This window comes from Hetaerina americana, unplaced genomic scaffold (genome assembly GCF_022747635.1).
Source record: "Hetaerina americana unplaced genomic scaffold, ioHetAmer1.1.p SCAF_7, whole genome shotgun sequence".
Classification (NCBI taxonomy): domain Eukaryota; kingdom Metazoa; phylum Arthropoda; class Insecta; order Odonata; family Calopterygidae; genus Hetaerina; species Hetaerina americana.
In genome coordinates, this window is record NW_027287316.1 from 38,171,271 (window position 1) to 38,183,836 (window position 12,566).

General features: G+C 38.9%; 1 non-coding gene across 1 annotated transcript; it reads right to left on the reverse strand.

Annotated features, from left to right (window-relative positions):
- Positions 1–258: 258 nt before the first annotated feature.
- On the reverse strand, positions 259–331 carry TRNAR-UCG (transfer RNA arginine (anticodon UCG)). The gene has a single exon. It is a non-coding gene; the product is annotated as a tRNA-Arg (tRNA).
- Between the last annotated feature and the right edge of the window lie 12,235 nt (positions 332–12,566).

Sequence of the window (12,566 nt, forward strand, 5' to 3'; positions counted from 1 at the left end):
ACAAGTTTCAAGTGATTAAATAAACCATTGATGTTCTGAAAAAAATGGTTGTGATATCATGCTTGATACCACTACAGGTTTTATTACGCTCGTATTGTAAAAGGACAGCAATGATGCATCTCTACGGAACCATAATTTATGTGTGTAAAAGGGTACCTCGACATAAGATATAAAATGCAAGTAAGTGAAATATTGAGAAAATTACAGTAATTAGAAGCTGATTGAACATGTTAACATAATTAACGAGAGGAAAAAATTCGACCCCGGCAGGATTCGAACCTGCAATCTTCGGATCCGAAGTCCGACGCCTTATCCGTTAGGCCACGAGGCCATGAGTTGGAAGCGTTGCTCTATTATTGAGGCACTACAGCTGTAAGCCTAAGGATACAAGAAGATTCGCGCATGCTCAGTAATTGCGAAACTTAATCCATAACGCGGTACCCTTGATGAAAACCGAGACAAACACATAGGATGCCACAATAAGCGCATAAAGGACGAAACTTCTTCCAGTTTGCGTAGATTTGTCTCTTTCAAATACTGTGCTATATTGATTCTGCGGCTATCTTTATAAATTTGGTAATTATGTACTCAGATCTTCCTAGTGGGATTTAGGAGTATTTTTACTCTGTAGTAGTAGTTAACGGCTTACAATTAGTCGCTTATTGGTTGAGAGCGGTCAGAAAAGGGGCCGGGATTCAAGCCCGGGTGTCGCCTCTGGGTGCTCCCACCTAAGCCCAACATTTCAGAAAAGGCTTACGGAAACTTCAAGCGATTCTGGGAATGTAATTGTTTCGTCCATCCTTCCATCTTGAATTTCTGAATTTAATATACTAATGGATTTACTTCTGGACGAACGCCGACCGGGTGATGGAAATATTTCTTTGTAGTTCCGCAACTTAGACCTCATCCTCACAGGACTCAAATCGGAAAACCCATTATTTTAAAGTTACGTTTGACTACAATATATGCCAAAGCCATGTCGGATGTCAGGATATCGTTAACTTAGATATGGATTCCTAATATTGATATTTGAAAAATGCGTTTTTCCTTCAAATAATTTGAAGTAATGCTATATTTATTATTGTCAGTAGTCTACCAGGTCGTCTATTACACCATTTATTTTCATATATGCTTTAAAACGAGTAGATGGTAATATTATTTCAATGTCAATTGGAGCGATAAATGCTCCAGACCAGCAGATATGCGATATTGGTCAATTTTTCTGGTCGGGTTCAGTGAATTATTAATTAGACATCATAAATTTCATGCTGTGGTAACATTATCCTCCTTGTGAGTGATTGTAACGGTTAATTTTATATAGTGCATTGAAAAATCTCTCATTTACTTTTTGGTGTTTTCCATTAATATCCTTAGATGCGAACAAGATTGAAATATTTGGGTTAACAAATGGTCAATGGCTATGTGTGTTATTAGGGTTTCCATATATAATGCCGTAGGAGCATAGTTAATTTAGTAGTAGTAGTTACATTTTGGTAGGAGCATTCTGTGGCCTTGGATCTGTCAAAAACTTATATTGACCATTCGATTATCGTTAAACAGAAGAAGATTGAACATTTATTTAGGCTGGGGGTTAGCCGCAGACCTTTCAGGACCTTTCTAGTACCTTGTAACTGGTAAACCAGGCATTCACCAGAATTTCTGTCTTCCATGTATTAATATGAAGTTTTTTGCTATTCTGTTAAAATGGAATGTGGTAGAATTAAATAAATGCCGCTATAATGATTTAGTTTATAGAGATATTTTATTTACCTTTCTCAGAACAAAATCAATTAATTCAGATTTGCCTATGTTAATATAGGCTTTTGAAGTAAATTAATTAAGAAGCTTATCGGCGCCTTGGGGAGAAATGAAGGTTGTAACGGGAGCGCGTTTTACTGCTGTTCAAATGAGATGTATTGGGAGAAGTGTATACATTCGTACAATAAATCTGCTCCACATCGCGGGAAAATTTTTGTAACGTTTACACTTGATAATTGAGTAAGTCATTCGTTTCCTTTTGCAGAAGTGAAAATATCATTGTCAACATTATAAATAAGTCATATTAAGATATTTAACCATTATGGTAACGCATTTAAATACCTTAGTGACCTCCAATACGAAATAAATGACGTGTTTCACATATTGGCTTTCACGAGACGATACCACGTTCGCTACTTTTCCCAGATTGGGCCCCATGTGATTGAGAAAGTCATACTTCTCACTGGCTCAGCTCATTCATGGGAACACATGTAAGTGTAAAAGTGATTTTTTTACTCATGTGTTCTACTTTCAAAGAAGAAAAGTTCTGTCCTCCATTCATTGGTATTTATTGCACTCATTAAATAATCTCGAATGCTCTGAATTCATCTGGAGATTACTTGTATGTCGCTAGACGTGGTTAGTTATTTGTTTATAAATTTCCGTATCGTCGGCCAAAAGTGTAATGTGGATATTTTTATAGCGATAGTATGATTTATCTATATTCGTACAAATCACAGACAATGCAGGGGCTATGATGCACTTCCCCAAGGGGCGCGAGAAACTTTCCGTGGCTAGAAATCCCCTTTTGCCACGTTTTGGTTGCGGTTGCAAAGAAAGTTACGAATCAGATTTTTTTCCCGAATCTAATTAATTTCCTTTTCCTTTATTACTTACCCTTGAAGTTTATATTTCACGATCGTCGAATTTCTTAATAGCGTCTGACCCGCAATTTCATCGAAGGTTTTTGTGTGCGTGTGGTGCTATGCAAATGTATATACTTTTGGATAGCTGTCGGCTTTCCAATTAGGTTCACGCATATTTTAGCATTCAAGCTAGCAGTCCTTTTCCTTTTTAAAGGCTCCATTTCTTGGAAAGAGGGGACTCTAATTATACTCCCAGCGCGTTATTGTAGTACTTATACGCGAGAATTGATTTCTCTTCATGATTATTCCCTCCAGAACGCTGGCTCGGACCTTCACGGGGGGTTGTTTTTTCCGAAAAAGGAGCCATGCGATCACTGCGGGACCGCGTCGGCGTGTCTCCTCGTCTGGTAATCTGAAGACCGAGCTCATTAAAATCGATGGATATTTCACCTCCTCAGTATGATTAGTCATGGCATTCTTATTTGCCAATTAAATTTTTTTCTATAATGTGTGTAATGGGCGTATTAATTACAAAAATATCACCCATTGGCACTGTAACAAGTGGTTTATCTTGAATTGATCTATAACATACCCAAGTGATTTTCAAATTATTCAATCATGTGAGAGCACACTTCTACATCTACAAATCCACACGATACCCTTCAAGCCGTCACAAGGATGTGTGGCAGGGGGTTGTAGGTCACCAGCCATTCTACATCTACATAATGCCTACACTTTTCCGTCGGCGATGAATATTCCATTGCCGACATCCATTGCTTTTAAAATACTTGGTTAAGGATAAAATCATGATACGCACGAGTTAACTAGCCAATTTCAGTTTAAAGACCTGCGGATGTGTAGTGAGTCAGCTGCTATCGCAATTGCATATTTCTCCATGGCTTTCCTGAGAATTATAAATCATCGAAAAATAATTTGATTTTGAAGAAGTTTCAGGCTCTACTTTTAGAAAATTCATGACCACTGAATCACTTAACTTGGTATTTTTTCGCAAAAGCTTTATTACACTACTACCGGTTTCGACGTAAAGGCATAAAATGTAATACATGGTCGGGACATTTTCAGTTTCTCTGTGATACGAATCACGTGACAGCATTGAGAGAGAGGGTGGAAATTAGTAATAGGTTACGTCACATATGTACTAGCAGCAGGGAAAATGATTCAATTATGAAATATGTAATGTCTTCGTAGACAGTTTATTGGAAATATATAGCATGAACTAAATATAGTGCATTATAAATAATTTAAGACATAATGCATGTGTATTAATACGTTCGTGATGTACGCATAGTTGACATGGTGTTTATGATGAAAAAGTATCAAAACAAAGGTGTCAATATCAAAAAAATTTGAAATGCACATCTTTTGGCCGAACCCAAGTATCCCTTGTGATCATTTCTTCCCTGCCGAGAATGATTTCGCTTTGAGTGAATTCTCGAGGTCACTCGTGCAGTTAGTGAAGAGGGGGATAGGGTGTGCGACGTGTCCGGGAATGAAACCTTGGGGAGAGGAGGAGAATGGAGGACGGCAAAGGGTGTAGGAGAGTGGGGATGACTTGGACGAGGGTTTCGCTTAAGCCCCGGGAGGGATTATCCCTCGAGGGCTGCGGGGAGCTGAAAAAACATTTCGCCCCTAACGTATGCAGGGATATTGGGAGTGAATAGGAGGGGGTAGAGGGATTAAGGGGGGGGGGAGAAGAAGCGAGCGAACGTCACGCAATCCCCTTTTGGATTCGCGGACGAAGGAACGAGCTAGGGGTTGGATTCAGTTGTTCTTGAGTGGGAAGAGGGTGAGGGTTGGGAGGGAATCGGTTTGCATTTTCAGCCGTGTGGGATTGATGGGGAGAAAGATGAGGGTTGAAGAAACGGGTGTTTCGTCAGCGTCGCAGGGAAGTAGAGAGGATATCCTTCGCATGACTGACGGTGGTGAGGATGCTCAGATGGAACACGCTCACGATTCTCGACAGGATGGATAGGATTCCTGATACCGTTGAATAATTATCGCAGAGGAAATTAATTCGTCAGAACGGATGTGGTTTATTGGAAAATTCCATGTGAGGCCAACAGCAGGTGACTTACTTTCCAATTCTGCATGACTTTCCTTGGTATATGTAAGTCTGTCGTTTACTTGGCTGTGATTGATTTATATTCTTTCCTTTTTGGTATAACAAAAAATATTTTACTGGGTAAAATTAGCGCTTGTTTTGAACCAAGTTTTCCGCCAGTATATATATATATATATATATATATATATATATATATATATATATATATATATATATATTTATAAATTATCTCGTTTTTGGAGGTATTTAAGTGAATATTTTTTTCCCTTACTCTTTCTCATTCCTTTCGCATCGCACCAGGTGCTTGCACACCCTGCCATTCACTTTTTTGATGGATCGCGGGTCATTTATTTAGATGTAGTGTGTGTGCGGCAGAGGACGGATTATTTGTGGCTTAAAATGAAGAGTGCAATCTCAGTTGAATAGTTGAAAATTCAGTGATATCTGGATCAAACCTGTGAAATCGCATCTTGAGGAATTAGAAAAACGGTGTAGATTTCACAAAAACTTCATTAGCGGTGCAAACGGTTTTCATCAACATCAATGTGACAGGTACAAGATATCACAGAGCTGATAAAACCGGTCGTAACGTAATGAAGTTGGACGAAATCCACAAAGTTTTTTCCAGAATAGTTGCGAAACTTTTATCCTTAATTCATGTTCAGTGCTTTGCCAATAAAATATTTTTTTCAAGACCGCGCAATCTATTTATAATTATTTTTTTAATTAAAAGAGCTACAAAACAAATATTTTTTCAAGAATCGACTGGACATGCCTCGTAGTAAATTTGTTTCAAATAATTTGAAACAGTCATTTCCTTTACTCGCTATGTAAACTTATTCACCACTCGATCCGTGGGATATTTTTTTAGGCGAATCGCGCGAAAGAATAAGAACGAACTAAAGAACAAAACGAGTTCATATTTTGAATAATCTAAGAAAACTTTGTTTCCTCTATAACCTCTCGACCTGAATACCCTCTGTGGTGGTTTACGGGAAATTAATCCGCGTCAGGGACCACACACAGCCAAATGCACACTATCCTGACTGAAATCCTTCAGGAGGCTGTGAGACCCTGTTAAAGAATTTCAGATGGAGATGTAATCCTTCACGAGGCTGTAGAGAAGACCCCGTTAAAGATTCCAGGATATTCTCAAGCACACACTTTGTGACTGGCACAGACCAATCATACACACAAGCACTCAAGAAACTCACACTCACACACTCAAAAGGGCCCAACTTCTGGGAGAATCTGGACACAGGTAAAGAGCGCAACGGAGGATATGCGTCGAATACGCGTGTTTCGGCCACAAAGTGGCCCTCTTCAGCGAACCGAAGGGAAAACAACTCCAACATAAGGTTGAAAGTCTTCTCTCTATAATAAGAGGGGGGGAAGGAGTTTCTTCCCCCCTCTTCTTTAACTGAGAGGCCGTAGAGCTCATTATTTCTTGCTATAAATGAATTAATTGATTTCAACCCAGATTTCTGTGCTCCGTGAGTAGTGCAATGTAATTTAATAAGTGCCTGTAAATTGCAAGCTATCCGTGCCTTGAAAACGTATAAAAGAAAAATATATAATAAATTTCACTGTGCACTCATTGTGTACAGGAGGTGATATTTATAGCTGTGGCAATAATTTATTTATGTGTACTAAAATGGAATGCAATACAATAATTATTAACTTAAAAGTGGCGCACAAGGATATCCATTTTCAAAGACATCAACAAAAAATCTATTTAAATTGTTATAAAAATCATTTAACTGTCGTCTACGAGCAGCTCTCCGTTACTGTTGTCTTAGCCGGTGTCAAAATCTCAATGCTGTTGATGGTCACTTAGTTGACCGAAATATCGTTATAGCTTCACAAAAAAATAATATTGGAAATAGGATTGTCACTCTACAACTATGATTTATGACTGGTTAAAGCAGAGCAGCACTCTGCACTTCTGGGCTTAGCGTTTATAATTTCACAAACTCATTATTTCGACTGAAAATGCGACTTAGCTGTCAAATTATGTTGATTTTTCCTTTAGCTTTGGCTTTAGACCTCAGAATTTGCGGTAGTATGAAAGATTTCCTAAAATTGATTGCGTGTCATGTTTTTGCCAATTAATCAAAAATGTATGGAATCAGGCTCAAAGGGAATTGTCTATTCTTGGGTACCTGTCACTCTTTCCTCAATCCGGGAAAATTAAATAAGGCTTAGCGTAAGTGGTAGGTGTGACAAACAGCTGAGGTAGCAAATACACTGTTTTAATATGCTGATTGTATTTCCTCAACACTCATCGATGGCAGCTCCTTTGAAGGATTATGGCGGCTGGTCCTTGTCCCTGACATTGAAGTCTGAGGGTCGATAGGCGGGGAAGGGTTTCCCATACAAGGCCATTGGTCCTCTTGTTTCTGGCGCAGTTGAACTAAAACGATTATGAGGGTATCGTCGCGTAGCCCTGTAAAAAAATACATGCCTCTTTGCAGGAAAGATATTATGTAACGATCTCAGCCTTAGCCCAGTGGAAAACATTAATAATGACGAGAAAGTATTTATTTTATGCAATTTTATGTTGATATAAACTGTTTCAACTGTTACATCGTCATCTTCAAATTCTGTATCACTTTAATTATCGCATAAATCTGGGTGATTGGCACATATGGGCCTTGTTGGAACCTTTAAACAATTATAATTGGCATGAAAAATATGAAATTTGAAATGGCCAACCGTTTTTTTCTACGATGGTCAATATTATTTTACAGGATTATTTTTTTGAATTGCTTAACTTCATTCTTATTTCCTAACCTCTTAGAAACATGCAATGGGGATTCCGCCAAAAGACTTATTATTGCTTTATTTACGTGAAAAAATGTTCATAGTTTTCGATCTATCGAACTTAAAAGTGAAATTTCTTTCCGATTGTATTTAGATAAGTGATCATATTCAATAAAATTAGGGACTATTTTACTGAATCTCAAACATAATTTTACGGATAACTTGTTGTGGAATATTGTTGAGTCTTCAAAGTAGCAACAATGCTTGTATAGTGTCACCAAGTATACATTGAGAGAATTGAATAAGCCTGTAATAATGAATCCTAAAAGGTGAATTGCATTACTTAGAATTACATACTACCTGATGCATATGCCCTGGGAGAGTTCCGACGCAAAGCTGATTATGTCCCTGATTTATAAAACTGAATTTTCAGCACCTGAGGGTTTGAAGACACTACAGTCGTATCGGAAGAGTGCGGAGATGAAGACTATTAAAAGCGAAAGGTTTTTACAGTGATATATTCACAATTCCCGTATTTTATAAATATTTTTTTTGAAACGTTTTTAGCTCACGCCTCTTGGAGAAAAAATTTCTTCTCGTCATGAGTTCATATTTGGAATTAATAGACTATTATTAGTCACACTTCATAACTCAGTCTCATTCCTAAATCACATTTTGGTAGCCGCTAGTACTCTACCCTCCAGTTACTATGGTAAAATACAGCAAATGTTTCTTTTATGTTTTTGCCCTTTTCCTTGGCATAATACGTAACGGCATGTTGCACCGCAGTTGAATATAAAAATTTATAAGAATGCATTTTCTGAATCCATATTTGGATAATAGACTGGTTGCATGTCCTCTATATTGTCCCAAGGTCGAGTATTTAAAACAGAAGGCTCCAAGTATGAATTCGAGTGAACTGTACAGTCAACCCTGATATAATACAGTCCTATATACCTGTCGCTACATAACGTTATAGTGTTATTATTATTAAGTAATCTACCGGTTAAGGTAGGTTTTGGATGGACACAGCTACCAAATAAATATTTAGTTACTCCTAACAAAACACAATCCAGCAACCTACTCGACATCTAGTCCTTATTCATCTCTGTGTACTTCCTTCCTCTCTTCATCCCGTCTATAATCCCTATCCTATTCTTGCCTTCACTCGTTTGCCTAACATTCTCCCTTATATTACGAGTACACTCTTCTACATCCCATTGCCGATCAATAAGCTTTTCATCCATCTTTCCTGCCTTCTTATGATTTCTCTCAACAATCCCCTCTCCACGCCCGCCTTACCCAGCACTTATTGTTTGTTTTCCTTTCCGTCCATTTCACCATCTCCATCCTTCGCCACACCCACATCTCAAAAGCCTCCAATCTACGTGCATCCTCCTGCTTCCGTGACCATGTTTCCGCGCCGAACATAACAGCGCTCCCTATCAAAGTTTTGACGAGTCTTTTCTGAACATCTTTACTCAACATTTCTGGCATCAACTCCCTTCTCCTTGTAAAAGCCTCTTTCCTAAGTGCAATTCTTCACCTTCCGTCCCTACTACTTAACCATTTTCGTTCAAAACACTTCAGAGATACGTAAAATGTTCCACCTGCTCTAGTTTTTGCCCTCATATTTTAATGTTCAGATTAGCCTTTTTCTGTACAAATTGATCACTGTTAGTAAATCTGTGCCTAACCAGAATATAATCTAAGTGATTCCTTCCTGAGTCACCTGGTATTTTCCATGTATACCTACGCCTTTTGTGGTGTCTAAATACTTCTTGGTAATGGCCAACCCCTGTCTCCTGCAGAATTCAATTTATTTCTCCCCGCGGTCATTTCTCGTACCTAAACCGTAGTCCCCCACCTCATCACCATCAATATCCTTCGCCTACCGTCGCATTCCGATTCCCCATCACTATCAAGTATTTCCCTGCAGGAACTCACGCGATTATGTCCTCTAACTTATCGCATAGGATATGGTGTGCTGAAGTATTAAGGGATAGTAAGAAAATAGCATTTTTCCACATGATAAATATACCGCTTAATCGCGGCATGCGTTTCAGCGCACTACGTTTCAAGTAAACGTAAATAACACTCCGCTTCGTTATCATAAATTATTTGGTCACTTCGTGTTTAGTCGTATACAGTTTTAATTGTATATATTGCATGTATGTGTGTATGTGATGACCTCGAGAAGATTCGCATTGCGGTGTATATCTCTTCCGATGCTGGAATCCTCAAATTATGAGTATTTCACCCGTTCCAGTACCCTTCCTTGTTTCTAAAATTAGCCCTTTCGTATTTATTTAACAGCCAAAGTGAATTTCTCTATCATATTGCTTGGCTCATTTTACTGGAATGAGAGGTAGGAGCACGGAATAATATACCTAGTACAATAAGAAAAAAAAGTGTGACATTTTGTTTCGCTTAAGCTATAATATTCATACTGGATAGGAAATGCATATAACGCTTAATACAGGGTCGCACCAAAAAGTGGTAGGACTGATTTTTTTACAAGAATTTTATTGACGATATACTTACATCGACTTAATAATCTTCAAAGTATGCTCCTTGAGCTGCTACACACTTAGTATAACGTTGCTCCCATTCCCCGTACGCCCGCTGGAAATTTTCTTTGGGGATGCCGTTGATGACCCTCGTCGAAGCCTCTTGAACGGCCTTTATCGAGTCAAAACGTCGTCCCTTGAGCTGTCTTTTCATCAGGGGGAAGAAGAAGAAGTCCGGTGGGGCCAGATCGGGAGAATAGGGCGGGTGCGGCAACGTGGCAACGCCGTATTTGGCCAGGAGCTGTCTGACGACGAGCGCGCCATGGCACGATTTTCGGCACCATCTTGGCGCACACCTTGCGCATGGCCAAATCCTGTGAAATAATGCGTTGGACGTTGGATGCAGACAGACCCAACTGGTCTGCAATTTCTTCACTGGTTAAGCGTCGGTCTGTGTTCAGCAGTGTCCTCACTCTGTCCACATTCGTGTCGGTTCTTGCCGTCGACGGCCGTCCGGAGCGATGGTCGTCTTCAACGAGCTCCCTACCCTCTTTAAACAACTTGTGCCACTCAAATACTATGGAACGGCTTAAGGCAGTGTCCACATAAGCCTGCTTGATCATATCGGGGGTCTCAGTTGCCGTCTACCCGAGTTTCGCACAAAACTTCACGGAGTAACGTTGCTCTAAATTCAGATTCATTTTGTTTTTCGACGCGGACAAAAAACTTGCTTCACTAAAAACGGTGTCCTCACTCAACGATAGCCCGCAGGCGACTGAGTTTGGTGTTGGTCTGTTGCTAAGAGCCCCCTCCACCTTACCCTGCCAGGCAGACCCCCCTCCACCGCTCCGTTCGCGCCAGAGAAAATCAGTCCTACCACTTTTGGGTGCAACCCTGTATTCTGTAATCTAACGTCTCTCCGCTAGAATTGTTGTTAAAAGAGCTTAATGTCCTAACTGGTTTCCGGATTGGGAAGAAATACAAATTTGTATGCCATATTTGTTGTTACTTTATTAATCTCATATCCCGTGGCATCATTGTTGAAAATGATGCATCAATATAATATGAGGAAATATTACACTACATACGTACATAGATGTAGTATAGTAAGATGGACGGTGAAGTCTATTTTTTCGGATTTTTGAATTTCTCATATGTAGTGGTTTAATATATGGCATAACAAAATCAGGTGCAATAGTTTGTCCCGATCACTGCCTTAAAATATAGATTTTTTACTAATGCGATTAAGTAGCAAAAGACTACTTTAGAAGTTTTCCCCGAAATTGAATATCAATTGTTTTTTTTATTTATCTTCTATCACCTCTACTGAATTTATTTTTCATTTTCTTTTGTTAAATTCAGGTTGCATTCCGAAGTACCCCTAAAGACTGAGTTTTTCAGGCACCGAGGATAGAGATAAATGAGAAGCATCGTTCTTCTCCAGAATTCACGCCATATTCGTCAGCATGAAATGGCAAACATCTTTGATGTGCTGTTACCCTGGACACTATTTTTCAAATGTGAGGATCTGAGGATAAGGCTTTGATATGAATTCTGTCATTAATGTCCTTGGGATTAGTACCTAATACGTAATTCATTCAGTTGATAAAACCCCAATCTCTCCCCATGGCCAGTGGCCAACTTTCATTAACTGAGTGCATAAAGATATCTTCATTGCGTCTAAAACGTTCTTAAATATAATTTTTAACTACTCAACTACATTGGTAATTTATATATATATATATATATATATATATATATATATATTCTTATTCTTAAACTTAATCTTTGAATCCACCCAGTATACCAGCGTCCATAAGCCGTTCAAATTGCAATAATTAATTTTTAAGACGCTTCAATATTAAAATTTTCTCGGGGAAGGGAAGTGAATGTTGATGATAGAAAGGAAGGAAAGCAGCTGTCTTATTGTTTTCCTTGGGAAGTGTGTGTCGGGGCTCTGGCAGGCACTAGAGTCATAGCAAAGACCATGGGGGGGGGGGAGGCGAAGAAAAAAGTTTGGAAGAACTGGGTGTTGGGTTAGAGAGGTAAGGTAACGGCCACCTAAGAGATGTTGATGATGTCTTTTGGCGAAGTTTCAGGGAGGAAAGAAGTGCTGTCAAATACTTTTTCCCTCAGACAGGCTCCATGCATTTCACTTTGTGTTATTTGCAGATGTCTAATGTTCCCGTTCTACGGGGAAAAATTATTTGTAATTGTGGGAAACGACATTTCCCTCTAGCTTCTCCAATTTGTGGCTCTTTAAGGAAATGATTATAGAATCATTGCCAACATTTACAATCTTCGTCACCATGTCATTACCTATTATTTAGTCAAGCAAATGAACTTAGGTTAAAACTCTCTCAAAAAACAATGACATGTCGTGAACGCTGCAAAACCTTTTCCTAATCTTAGTACTGTAATATTTCCTTCATGAGGCTCTCGTATTTTCTGCCTCCCTTCATGCCGTGCAAACCTTCAGTGTGTCTACCGAGTAACGACTGTATAGAAACATTCAAATGGCAGGCATAATTGGGAAATTGGTGGATGCTTCTTCAAGGATTTCAAAAGGACTCTCAGCTTTTCTTT